Raw genomic sequence first — 13,561 nt, 5'->3', positions numbered from 1 at the left:
CACACATGGGACGGAGATTACGAAACTTGCCAAGACAACCAACAATATTATAAGATCTATCTGAAACTCTTGTACAGATATAGATTGATATTCCACAAGTAAAAACAAGCGCCTCTATTACAATACAGAATCGATTATATGATGTTATCCCATAACGTGAAGGCAACACACGATATTAGAATGCACATATTTGCTAATATTTGCAAAATTAAAAGGGTTTCGAGTCAAAAAATACTGCGAAATTGACGAATTGCAGGGTCATTACCTCTGATACCATTATACTCAAATACATACAAAAACACATATATACATATTTGTGGAGAAAGGTAAATTATAAACTACCTTATTATAGTTATTATAGGCAAATCATCGGTAAGCATAATAGTCGGTAAGCCTCGTATAGTTTACGAGTACTGTCCCAAAAGTATCTGACCTACCTCGATTTCTCGGCGCTTCATTTAATCTTCGTCATCCGGGTAGTGGCATTCTTCAAAGTCATTTGATGGAATAAGACGATCAATCATATCGATGTTTTCATTTATTAAGGCACTCTTAAAAGTCAGACTTCGGAATTGACTTTAGTACATTCGTCGCATTAGTTTCAATAGTCTTTTTATTGTCGAATTGATGTCCCTTAAGCGGCATTTTCAATCAAGGAAACAGCCAAAAGTCGCAGGCAGCTATATCAGAACTGTATGGAGGCTAATGGAGCTGCACAATACTGCGTTTCAATAAATAAATCAAACAAGGTTTGATGCATGCGCTGGAGCATTGTCGTGATGAAAAAGCCAGTCACCATTTCCCAAAGTTTCGGTCGTTTTCTCTTGATTGCATCATATAATCTTTTCAAAACTTCAATATTGTACTCTTTATTGATTGTCTGACCTATAGAAGCATATTCGTGATGCATAACGCCCTTATAATTGGAAAAAAAAACAATCAACATTGACTTGATGTTGCTTCGACTTTGACGGACTTTTTTCGGTCGAGGCTCGAATGGAGGCTTCCACTGCGTAGATTGTTTTGTTTTAGGATCATAACCATAAACCCATGATTCATTATCAGTAATAACCTTTTTAAGCAAGTTTTCATCACTATTGATCATTTTTAGATTGTCCTTAGCGATTTCTAATCCAAGGTTTCTTTGCTGGTCTGAAAGCAGTTTCGGGATACATTTTTGTACACATACGAATCATTCCTAAATTCTCGGTTAAAATCGCCAAACAGTACTTTTTAGTATTCCAACTTCATCTTTTAGTTCTCTCACAGTCAAACGACGATCTTGTTTAAATACGACGTACACACGTTCGACATTATCCGGCAATGTTCCCGTCAAAGGTCGACCAGAACGAGCATCACTGTCAATAGATGTGTAGCCACTTTTGAATCACCTATACCACGCTTTTATTTATGTTTTACCTATACACTCATCTTTAAAGGCTTTTTGCAACATTTCAATAGTTTCCATACGAATTCTACCGAGATTATAGTAAAATTTTATACCAATTCACTGTTCAGTTCGTTCTGCCATTTTTAGCAATAAACGAATTGCGACAAACCCAAAAAAGTTGTTGTAAACAAATACACGTTTCGCGGAAACTAAGGCGTTTCATCGGAATCTCGGGCTACTGACGAGAAGGTTAAAAGTTGCTGGTGATGTTGGTACTATCCAGAGATTGCCTAAGTCTCTCCGCGCGAATATATGAACATAGATCGGATACTTTTGGGACAAAACTCGTACATTCATATACTCCTTACTACCCCTACAAAGGTATTATTTCAAGTTTTTCACAGCCTACCGGGGGCAAACGCGTCGCGAGTGAGAAACGTGTACTCTTAGAGAATCACGCGACGAATTTGAACCATCCGCACCAGTCGTCGTGAACAGATCAACCCGATAAAACTAAAGACAGAAAAATACTTACAAGTGCATTAGAAAAGTGCAGATTGAGGTCCAGAAGGGCCAATAAATCGTTTCAGAAGACGGCGACTTCAATTCTAGTCGGAATTGACAGTAAACGCCTCCGCGGGAAGCCTCGCAAAAATGTAAAAACCATTCAAAATAGGGTTCAGATGACCTCACTAATCCGTCTAGTATCCCCCGCCTCGAAGAAAAAGCGAGAACGACCCTGAAAAATGCTATTCATTATTGCATCAGGTCCTGCGAGAGGATGCCTTGGGAGACCGACGAAAAAAATCTCAGCTCCATTTCTTGTGACAAAGGCCCTGAGCAGCCATAGAGGCGCCCACCTTCGATGTCAATCTGAAAGAATTTTATAGTAATATGCAGGATCGTTACAAAATGAACATAACGCTGGAGCAATTCGAACGAGCTACCACGGCCTTGATCGAGTCACCCTGCACATTGTCGAGGAAATGCGGCAAGAAAAAGAACGCGAAGGAGTTCAGACCTGTGAGGGCCTGTCGTCAATTCAAATCGCTGAAGTCAGCGACGATGAGGCACAAATGTCTTCTACGTCTCTAGGTGTGTCGTCATCAACCTAAACGGTGACGGGATTCTGGACTCGACTTGGCACCCGGAATTTCTCCGAGAAAAGGGTATTGAGGAGAACCAATAACAGTGGCCCAAAATAAAAAAGACCTACGTAAGGTCGAGGACGACTAGGCCACCTTTAGCCGCCTCCAACGAGCCATACACCGGGCTTTCGACGCCATCGTCGCCGAGGGCTATTACCCAGATAACTTGAATGTATTGTCATGCACGCGGTTAGTTTAAACTAGAAGGGGGCTGTAATGAGAATCGCTAATAATCACGCGTATCGGTCGGTTTAGTGAGCATGCCAGCGAGTAGCACCAACCGGTACGCATGTCGATATCGTCGTATGCGCGCGCGTGTATGTGATGGAGGGAAAAGGGGCGCTTGGTGAATTTAATCGGCTTCCGAGCTAGCCTCAAGCAAGTTAGCATAATCTATGCGTCGACGTGTTATCCTTTTTTTAAAAAATGAAAGAAGATCAAAGATCTTAGGAACTATGATATAAAGGACGACAGGCACACCTGTCCAAATTTTTCGTGCGTAGGCCGAAGTTGGTACTTGTAATTACGGCGATCATAAAAGAAAATAAATGAAACTCAGAGCTACCATCAAAATATTAAAATTCGACATATTTCCACTGGCTAACCTGTACCAAATCTAATCCTGCATACGAACGTATGTATCGTCTGGAACCGCGCTTTCACGATTTCGCGGCGCCACTTTTATGAGCGAGCCGAAATATACCTCCCCTCGTGCAGAGCAATAAGTAACAGCAGACGACAGCATCGTCGAACACTATCAACGGGGAATCCGTACGCGGAAATCCGCGCCGCGATCATCAAAGTAAGAACACAGCACGGAACTTGTGCCGTGACGATATCATGGCAACCTGAGCGGACAAGCGCACACGACGCGCTAAACAGCACACATCTACATGCAACCTCTTCGCATTAGTATGCCTGAAAAATAACTGACCCTGTTATATAACTACATAGACAGTTCAATTACTTTAACTGCTCTGATAATGTTGCAAAGATTTAATTATTCTTTGCTACTGAAAGCAGCAATTATCAATTTCTAAAAAATAATGTCAAAAATATACATTACAATACTTCAAATTCTTTGCTTGAATAAACATTTGCTTCCTACTCATTTTCTGAATTCTATAAAGAAACTCAACTATACATTTTAATTCCTACTTACAGGTAAATAAAATAACATGACACTTCTATGAGTAGCAAAATTTACCTTCTAAAAAATTTAGACAGTATGTGGTGGCAGTATTATCCTAGTTAAATATTTAATTTTTGCTAACATAATTTTAGAATATTTAATATGATCAATTTGTCTTGTTTACATCAAGCTACCATTTTAAACAATGAATGGATGTATATTGTCAAGTAAATTTCAATAGCTGTTTATGAGACTTGAATTATAAATTTATTTTTAAAACTTCATTGTTGCCATCGAGTCTAAAACCAAAATTCAGCATTTTACAGTGATCACTACAACATATTATTTCCACTGTTACAAGTACAAAATGTGAATAGAAGTCATTCTAAGAATGTAAAATTTCTTGAATTTTATAACAAAACAGATACTTAAGTTTTTAAGATAAAATAAATTGAACTGACTGAAACATTAAATTTAAGTTAAAAATATATTGTACAAACAGCGTTTTCCATTTACTTCTACTACTTCAAGTTTTTCACTTAAAATAACACTTTAATTCGATCTGGAAAATAGTTTATGTAAAAAATTTTAATCAAAATGATTTCTTTTTGTCCATGTGAAATAACTCATAAACTATTTTTTCTAACAATTGAAAACAAAATATCTTTCAATTATTTAGGAAAATTATAGCTAATGAATCTATCTATACAGAAACATTGTGAAGCAATCATATAAATATAATTACAGTAATTACAATTATAATAAACTCAATGAGTTTTGACTTTGTCATTGAATAATTTATCTAATATAATTTACAAAATATATATTCGTAAAAATAAAATAGGCATAAGTACTTATTAGAAATTTCTCTTGTTATTTTGGTAACAAACTTAAATAAAATTATTACTTTATTTATTTAACACAAATAAAGTAACATCAGAAAGAAGAGAAAAAAAAACATTCCGTCTATCAAAGTCTTCTTCCTTAGCAGATAGACTATTACTTAAGCAGTTAGATACTTGCCAAATTTGAATCTTTTTCAAGTTTATCAGCAATTTTTATTGTTAATTAATTTGTAATTAAAATATTTGTCCACATCCTTGCTTATCTTTTATCCCCTAGTTCCTTATCCAAACTTTTTATAAGATGTAAGTTGAATTTAAAATAAGGAAAAACATTTAATCATTTATTTCTATAAACGTGTCATGTTGAAAACAATTAGAATTTTACAAGTAATGTTGTAATATTTACAATTTAAAATAAAATTTTATGTTATTAAAATAAAAATACTTAAATTACTTACAAAGAAAAACAATTTGCATTTGTTGCAGATATTTACTAGTTACAGTTCCTTGAAAGAAAAAGGCTCAATGATGAACTAAAAATATAAATTAAATATATCTCACACAAATAAATACTAAATAGAAGAAAATATATTATTATAAATATATTTATAATATAAAAATAAATACAGCAAAAACATAAAAAGCTTATTAAGAAACATTAATTTTTTATGTTTTGTTATGATAAATACTGAAAATAAGTCATCACATTCAACTCATTCTTACTTTTCCATTAACTAATCATTTGAACGATTTTACACTAATTAACTGATAGAACCTTTTGTTTTCTCTTTACTCGAATTAGATTTACAAGAAAAAACGTGTATTTAGAGTTTTGACGAATCTCAGCATCCATATTTTGAATCATTTATAACCTCCGTGACCCTATCATAATTATAAAAGAATTATAATAATCAGTATACCATAAAATTATTCATGAGCTGCGCGTTACAAATCAATTATTTAAAAAATGCCAAGTCCCTTAGTTGCCAAGTTATTGTTAAAAACTTATTAGTGCTGGACGATTTTCAAAAATTTTTTTTCATTTAAACTACTGCTTGTTTTGAAAAACCAATAACGCAAATTAATTGCACCTATTTGAATTATCCGTAAAAGTATTTTAATCGATGAGAAACAATTGTGGTCTCATAATAACAATAAAATATTTATTTTTATGCTATATATATGACTTACAACGCTATACTGCGCATGCAGCTGATAACGTCAGCTATGATTATCTGGCGTTTACATGTTTCATTCTATACCATACTGCTTTATTACCACCAATCCAATAATTACAAACATTTTATTTTATAGAGTATCAAATGGCGTATAAAGTTAGTTGTATATCGTTTTTATCTCCTTTCGATACTTTATACATCAAATTACCAAAAATTGTGCAATATCAGCAACGCTTAAGCTACAGAAGCTTTGTTTCATTATTGCCAGATGATTAGTATTTGCGCAACAACTGGTACCCTGCTAAAAATGTTTCATTAAAAATTATTAAAGATCATTGAATTTTAATAAATTTCAATTGACTTTAATAAAATGGATTGTTTTCATAAACGCGGCGACTAAAATTTAATCATTTTTAATCACATCCTATCCATTCACATTTTATATGGTAATTCACAAACAATTCGAATCACTTTGAATAATTTTGAAAACCATTTCTATAATTAATGTTAATGAATTGTTAAAAACAATTAATAATTTTCAATATTTCTTTATCGAACGCGTTGTTTAATCAGATTGAATCAAATAGAAATTAATATTTTCTAATAGTTTTGAATAAGAGTCACTCAATCATATTTTATTTAACAAATTTAAATAAATTTCTATGAATTTGAAAAGAATGAGCTGTTTAATCACATTTAATTTAATAACTTTGAATCCACTTCAATAAACTCATGATGTCAGAATTTTCAATCATATTTTGTTGAGTACTGTTCTATAAGATTCAATGCGTTTTAATAGAATATTCTAATCTATCAGACTTAATGCAATAGATATTAATTTGTTCTTACAGTTTCGAATAAATGATCTATTCAATTATCTTCTATTTAATAGATTTTAATAAATTTGAATACGGTTGACAAGAATTAATTATTCAGTTGCATTTAATTTAAGAACTTTAAATATAATCCAACAAATATGATGAAATGAACTATTCCATCACATCAGATATATATTCCAATGTTTCTAATTTTTCGTAGCTAAAAATATAATGCAATCGATTTTAAGTTACAATAAACTACTAAAACATTGCCATATTAAAAAATAATGCTCAAATTCAATCTTTGAATTAAACAATATTGTGACTTCTTTCGAAAGTAAATATTACTATGCCAAGACCACTAATTTTAAAGAATCTTATAAAAACTTTCCATTGATAATTACAAAATTTGATTAAATTTTAATAGAATCCAATCACTTAGTTTTTATTAGACTTGGAGATCATTTAAAATTTGAAAGAAGTAATGAAAAATATTATGGTAAACAAAAGATGACATTTAATATCTACAAGCTTAGCGATATTATACAATAAAATTTGATGGCAAATTCTAATGTTGACAATTTAATAGAGTATATTAAAAGTTATTAGATTAAATAATTGGAAAGTTTTTTTTTAATTATTGGAATATATTGAAAATGAGAAAATAAAATTGTTGAATAGCTAGTTGACTAAAAATCATCAGAAATTGTTTGTTACTATACAACTGAATGTGATTGAACAATGTGTCATATCAAACAGTTTTGAAATGTATTTCAAAGTATTAGGTAAAATGTGATTAACTGATAATTTCTAAAACTACTATAAAAAGTGATTTAATAGGATTAAGATTAATTGTACTTTTTCATATGATTGTAATTCCAATTAGATATGATTAATAATGATTTAATTTCAATCTATGTGTTTATTGAAAATCATCAAATTATTAAAAGTGATTGGATTCTATTAAAATTTAATACATTTTAATAACCATTAATGGAACTTTTTAGGAGAGATTCGCAGTAATATTTACTCTCGATAGAAGTCACAATATTGTTCAATTAAAAGATTGAAATTAAGCATTATTTTATAATATGACATTATTTTAGTAGTTTATTGTAGCTTATAATTCCGATACGAAAAGTCATTTCAGTAATTCATCATTGGTGTAGCGGTATAATGGTCAATTTCAATGGAGGAGGTAGCGGGCTTAAATCCTGACCAGTACACATACGACCCAAGCAGCAACAATTGTTTCAAAAATGTTGCTGCAACATACTCTTTGCAACATCTCTAACATATTTCCGGCAGCAAACAAAAATGTTGCAGAAACGTTGCCACGCAACGTGAAAAATGTCCGCCTTTATTAAAAGCAAAATGTTGCCACAACGTTATTTCAATTAATTGCCCGAGCGTTGTCACAACGTTCTCAAAACTTTTATTTGGGAATGCTTCTGCAACTTTTGCACAACGTTCCTACAACGAGGGAGTAAGAGAGAAGGAGACCCCACTCATACGGCCGGCCAACAGAAATCTCGGACGTTTCCACCATAGACATATAAAGTATAGACGCCGTTAGTCTCTTTGATATGCCGACGCTCAAGTGTAGAAAGAGAGAGAACGAGCCAAGTGAGCACATCTGTCTCTTTCTAATAGGGTCACGTGGGCTCTCCTCGCTCGAGTGTACTTTTGGCGCGTTCAGCCGTGCCGTTCAAAAGCGAACATGGCAAACAAATTTTGTTTAAGTATGCGTTGATCGTTAAAAATCACCTTTGTTTAATAATTGAAAACAAAATGTAATGTAATTATTCCCAGTTATTTCAGCAATTTGTTTCGTAATGAGAACGCGATACGATATACATGAACATGAAAGGTATACGGTGCAAAGTCGACAGAGTATGCGTATTAGATTTTATAAAATATTTTAACACCAGCCGAATTATAAGCTAGCTATGGTCAAATAGTAAATCGATAACTTTAATCTCAAGTACACCAGGCTAAGCCCCTTTGCCTACGAGTTTATATACTACTATCAATATTGCTATGTCACTTGCAATGATAGCTGTGCGTTCACCGCGTCCACTTTTGGTTCGCCCACGCAAACACGAGCACAGAGGCGCGAGAAACCTACACCGGTCCCCGATGACTCGCCTCGCTTCTCGCTCCCCCGACTATCCATCAAATCTTTGCGTGTCGACTCGCATCCTGCGCCATACGACGCTTTCAAACTCGATGCGATCGGTGTCGCCCTAACTGCTATCTCTCCGCTCAGCACCATAAACTCCCTGAACGAGGTGACGGATCGCGACAACGTCTCGTCTACATCGTCAAGGTCGTCAGTTTTTGAGTTTCCAGCTTGTTGAGGCGATCTCTCAGTCCGAGTTCGTTCCAGAACCGGCCGCGCACGCGCCGCATTCCCCTCTGGACTTCTCGAAGACCGCGCGGTCTCTGCAGTTTCCATCGAGTTCCTGCCCGGCTGATCCACCCCGCGCGTTCTCGTCGATTCACCTCTCGACCGACGCCCGAGCGTCGGACTCCCTTGGCCATTTCCTCGATTTCGCTCTGATTCGCGTGCATCCAGCATTTCCCCTGACTCCAACGCTCGCTTTCCTCGCTTGCGCTCGGGTCCTGTTTCACGAATTCTTGTCCATTGTTCGTTGAATTCGATCCAGTCGAACTCTTTCCTCGAACTCTCCTTGATTCTATCTTTCGCGCACTCGCGTTGCATAGAGGCCTCCGTTTTCGCGTTATTCGTGCCTAATCTAGTTTCATTTCGCTCAACCTGCTGTTGAAACTCTGCGAACTTGCTATAAAACAGCCTCATGAATGCGACTTTTGCCCCGTTGGGTGCCCTATTACGCATAACTACGCGGAATCCGTCGGGCAACTGGATCCCGCTTTTAAGTTTTCTAGAGCTTTGAGACACACCTGACATTGCGGACATGTTTCCAACGTCTTATTTTTCTTACCGCAGCCTTGGCACGTTAACCCTGTTCTACTTCCCTGTGAACACCGTTTCGCATAATGTCCTAGCTGTTGGCATCTGTAGCAGCGCACTGGGTTCTTTCCCCGATTACGACTCGTACTTTGGTTAGAAACCCCTCTGCCACTCGTGCCTCCAGCCCCCAACGGCTCCGAGCCTGTTCGCGTCGACTTCAAGGTCTCTGGGCTTGGGCACTCGACCTTCCGATGTCCCAGCCCCTGCATTTGTGGCATACGTCCTGAAAGGTCACGCGCCCTGCAGCGTTCCTCGCAGCAGGGCTCGCATTTCCCCTGGGCGGGCCTCTCTGCGATTGAACTAGCTGCGATAATATGGCTACCATATCTCTCGGCAAGTCTTTTGACGAATCCACATCCTCTCGTTGAGCTACGCCTTCACTATCTGGATTGCGGCTTCTGTCTACGGATTTTATTGCCGACTTATTTTTATTTTCTTGGCGGTCCTTTCTATTCTCATTCCCGACCGCATAGACCCGTTCGCCCATCGCAAAGTTCACACAACTACTAGTCTAAGCGATTCTTTTTAACAAATCTCCGCGGTAAGCAACTTCTGGCATCAGCGACTCCTGCGGCGCTGGCGGCGGACGGTAGCGATTCTCGATGTCCCGTCTGCGTTCAAATCTCTCCCCGTAAATGCGAAGGTATTTGAGCGTTTGAACCTTTTTTGCCCTGATATAAATGCGTAGTTTCGGGTATAAATTATTTATAATCAGCTCAAGCTGCCTACGTTCCGAAAGCTTCGGTTCTAACCTACTCGCAATATACAGGAAGACCGTGAGGAATTCACCTAATGGCTCATCTTCGCCTTGAGTTCGGCGGCGTAGCACGTCGTAAACATCCTCGCGCGATTGCCGCGGACAAAACTGGCGCTGGAATTCATCTTTAAACTCATGCAATGTATCCCAGCTCGGGCGATTCGTTTCCCACCATAAAGCCATTTCGGCGCTAGTAAACGACAACATTAGCGCCGACAATATCTCCGCGTCCTCAAATCTGTAAAATGATTGCATTTCATGCAATCGCCTCAAAAATTGCTCCGCTGTCAGTCCGCCTTTCTTCGAGAATGCTAAAGACCAACTTTTTACCGCCGTGACCGCGTCTGCTTGTTGCCCATTAAGAAATCGGCCCCTCGGTTTACTCTCGCGCTCTTCATTTAACGCGCTCTCCAGCCACGTTTCGTCGTCGTCGAGCGCCGAATCGTAGTCCGTGTCCTCTGCTTCATCAGGCTCTCTACCGGCTTCACGCTTGCCTAACCGCGCACCCGCGGTATCATTCACGCGCTTCTGATCGTAATTCATCTCACAAGGTCGGTACTTCGCCCCCAGCTGCGCGCCATCACGCACCGGCGTGCTCGTACTTCCCGGGCCTCGTGTTGCTACCTACGATATACCCTCGCGTTTACCCCAGCTCTAGGCATTATTCACCCTAGATGCTGCCGAAGTCAACCACGCCGGCCAAAACGTTTTTACTGCGCGTTGCTAAATCGATGGCTCCTGACCATGGAAACTCTCCGGTCGCCGCTCCGCGCGCGCTCGCACAATCTCTGTTTGCGTTTTCACAATACCTAGAGCTGGCGCGAAGTCCATCGGCACCGAACGATGCAAGCCCGCTCTTTAATCCCTTCCACGCACCTCCTCACATACAATCGCACCATCTGTGGCGCGAACTCGCGTCTCAGATGGCAACGCACATGTTCGCCGCATGCCGTCACTCGGCTCACGTCGAGCGCTTACCGCTGTGTTTACCGCCGCCTCCAACGTCTCCAACAGTGACCCGACCCGCGCCGATAATGCGTTTCTCGCATCAACGATAGTTGGTATTTCACCTGACAGAAAATCGTCAGCTCTCACAGGCGGTGCCGATTCATGACGCACGCCTTATAAAAATGCGCGAAATGCCCTGTCCTGCACGATCGCAGTCGTACCGTCCGTAACTAGTCCGTTCGACGTCATCCATATCAGCAATTCTTGAATTTGCATTGCCTGAATACGCTCCCATATTGACTTTACTACAGGAAACTTCATAACTCGCCTTCTAAACGTTTCCGGCCGCGGCTGCGATTCTGCAGCTTTCCGATGCTTGGGCGATCTCGTCACCGGCATCGTACTTCACGCGACCCCGCGCGGTAAACAAACAGGCGCCAAAACAGACCCAAGCTTTCCTCGGCCTATTTCACCTTCAACAGGCTTAAGCGTGCTTGTCCTCTTTGTTTTCGAGAACAGCTCAGCGTGCACAAGCCGGGATGCCCATGGTGCGAGTACGCAACACAAAGACCTTACTCAGCCTATAAACACGCCTAACCTTGAGCTCTCGCTCAGCAACAATCCAAACAGCCGAGAATGATCGTTGCGATTCTCGCAACTTTCAAATTCACAAACAAACAATTCAAACGTACAAATTTCGACTAGCCAAAACACCCGACTCGAGCAATCGCAATCTGTACAATAACAGCACACCAATTTATAGCGTAATCGCTTAATCACAACACCGCAATACTCGCCTCAGCCCGTTTCACTAGCTCCGGGCTTCTGCGTAACTCGAGCCAAATGTGTTGACGACACAATAATGACGAAAACTCAAAATGTCCCATGTAACTAAAATTTTCCCTTTTCCGAATTATTTCCACAGCTCTCGCTTGTTACTCCGCGAATTCACCGAGCAAAAGCACAAGGGAATTATCGCGATCACCTCTTCCCAACCAGAACAAAGCGATGCGAACAACGAAACCCGCCGAGATTAAACAAGGGATGCCATGCGAGAGGGTACAGCCACCGTGCGCCTTGGTCTGGTCTCTGCTAATTTTTCTGGGTTCTTTGTCGGTAAAGAAAGCCGGCGCTGACTTTCACAGACCGAAGTTCGCTCTGGATCGGGAGGTTGATAGAAATAATCGAACACTTTAATTCTCTTATATTACATATGGCGATCCCATTTATTGACCCCTTTTCACAAATATCGCTACAAGATCTACTTAACCGCAGTGAGCGCGCTCGCTCAACCTTTCCGCGACCAGAGTTCGCGGGATCACGCGAGCGAGATCACTCAGCGTGCGCGATAAATTTCTCACAATACGCTAATGTCTGTAATCGAGCGAGAGCTGACGTGAAAGAGATAAACTGGTCTTAGACCCACCGGATGCCGACGGTCCGTCGATAGAGAGGCGACGCCGGCGAAAGCCTAGACCCGCCAGAAACGGAGCCCTGGTGACGGTCGAGGTTGCTGCAGGAAGGGCCGCAGCACGGCCTTTGCCTCGTGGACGGCGAATGGTCGCTGCTTGTCCGGGCTCGGCCTTGAACACCTGGTTCTCCTGGCAAGTGGCAGTCGCACTCCTGGCAGTAGTTCCTCTCCTGCCGGAATCTTGTCTCCACCAGTCTCTCCTTAGGTGACCCTAATTACGCGAAAGCTCGCGCCTAACTGCCCTTCCTCTCTCTTAATTTTCTAAGCCTCGCGCTGCCACGCTCCCACTTCTCTCGCCGTCAGAAGTCAGTCAAAATCGCTCTCTCTCTCGCTTTTCTCGCTCTCACTCGCACTCACGGCGACACCTCGCCGATCGTCGCGCTCCTCTCTCCAGATCCTGCAACGACACAAGTACGTATGTAGTCGCCATATAGCATACACTTGGTCGCTGCGCTCGCGCGAGGAGAGTGCCGCACACAGGGCTAGCGAATATCGCTATACCCTGTCACAACGTGCATTCATTGTATACGAACTACTATTATCATAGGTACGATACCATTATAAAGTAGATTGTATACCTATTGTAAAAAATATCCATTATTTATTTTAATCAATACTACGTATACAAGTATAACTTGTATACGTAGTATTATATATAACTCATTATATAATATTTCACTAAAAGTTTAATAAATAATTGTAAATAAAAATCTTTTTTCCTGGTAAAAAAAAATTTTTTTTTTTAATTTGAATATTTTACGTTGAATTCGTATTCGTTGAGTAAAAACGCATAATTTTTGCTCTTATGATTTTTTTAGTTTGACTCATAGTTTTTGAGTTATGAGCTGTTGAAAAAAATGTGATTTTTTTTACATAAAA

The 13,561-nt window shown here is 39.2% G+C and overlaps 1 protein-coding gene and 1 pseudogene across 7 annotated transcripts in view; one reads left to right on the top strand and one right to left on the bottom strand.

Moving 5' to 3' along the window:
• Nucleotides 1–6,083, bottom strand: part of LOC131663255 (protein draper-like) — an 859,806-nt gene extending 853,723 nt beyond the window's left edge. For 4 of the 7 annotated variants that reach the window (XM_058933555.1, XM_058933587.1, XM_058933597.1 and 1 more), the window contains exons 1-2: nucleotides 5,436–5,699; nucleotides 4,974–5,048 (exon numbers count right to left, since the gene is read on the bottom strand). The gene's annotated coding sequence lies outside the window, so the exon portion shown is untranslated. The other 3 variants (XM_058933564.1, XM_058933569.1, XM_058933579.1) reach the window with 3 other exon arrangements.
• The window catches only part of LOC131663467 (uncharacterized), a 107,255-nt pseudogene continuing 97,014 nt past the window's right edge, over nucleotides 3,321–13,561 (top strand).

This window comes from Phymastichus coffea, unplaced genomic scaffold (assembly GCF_024137745.1).
Source record: "Phymastichus coffea isolate CEN01 unplaced genomic scaffold, Cenicafe_Pcof_1.1 PCOF00002, whole genome shotgun sequence".
Taxonomy (NCBI): domain Eukaryota; kingdom Metazoa; phylum Arthropoda; class Insecta; order Hymenoptera; family Eulophidae; genus Phymastichus; species Phymastichus coffea.
The sequence above is the reverse complement of the archived record's forward strand: the minus strand, read 5'-3'. Positions and strand labels throughout refer to the sequence as shown.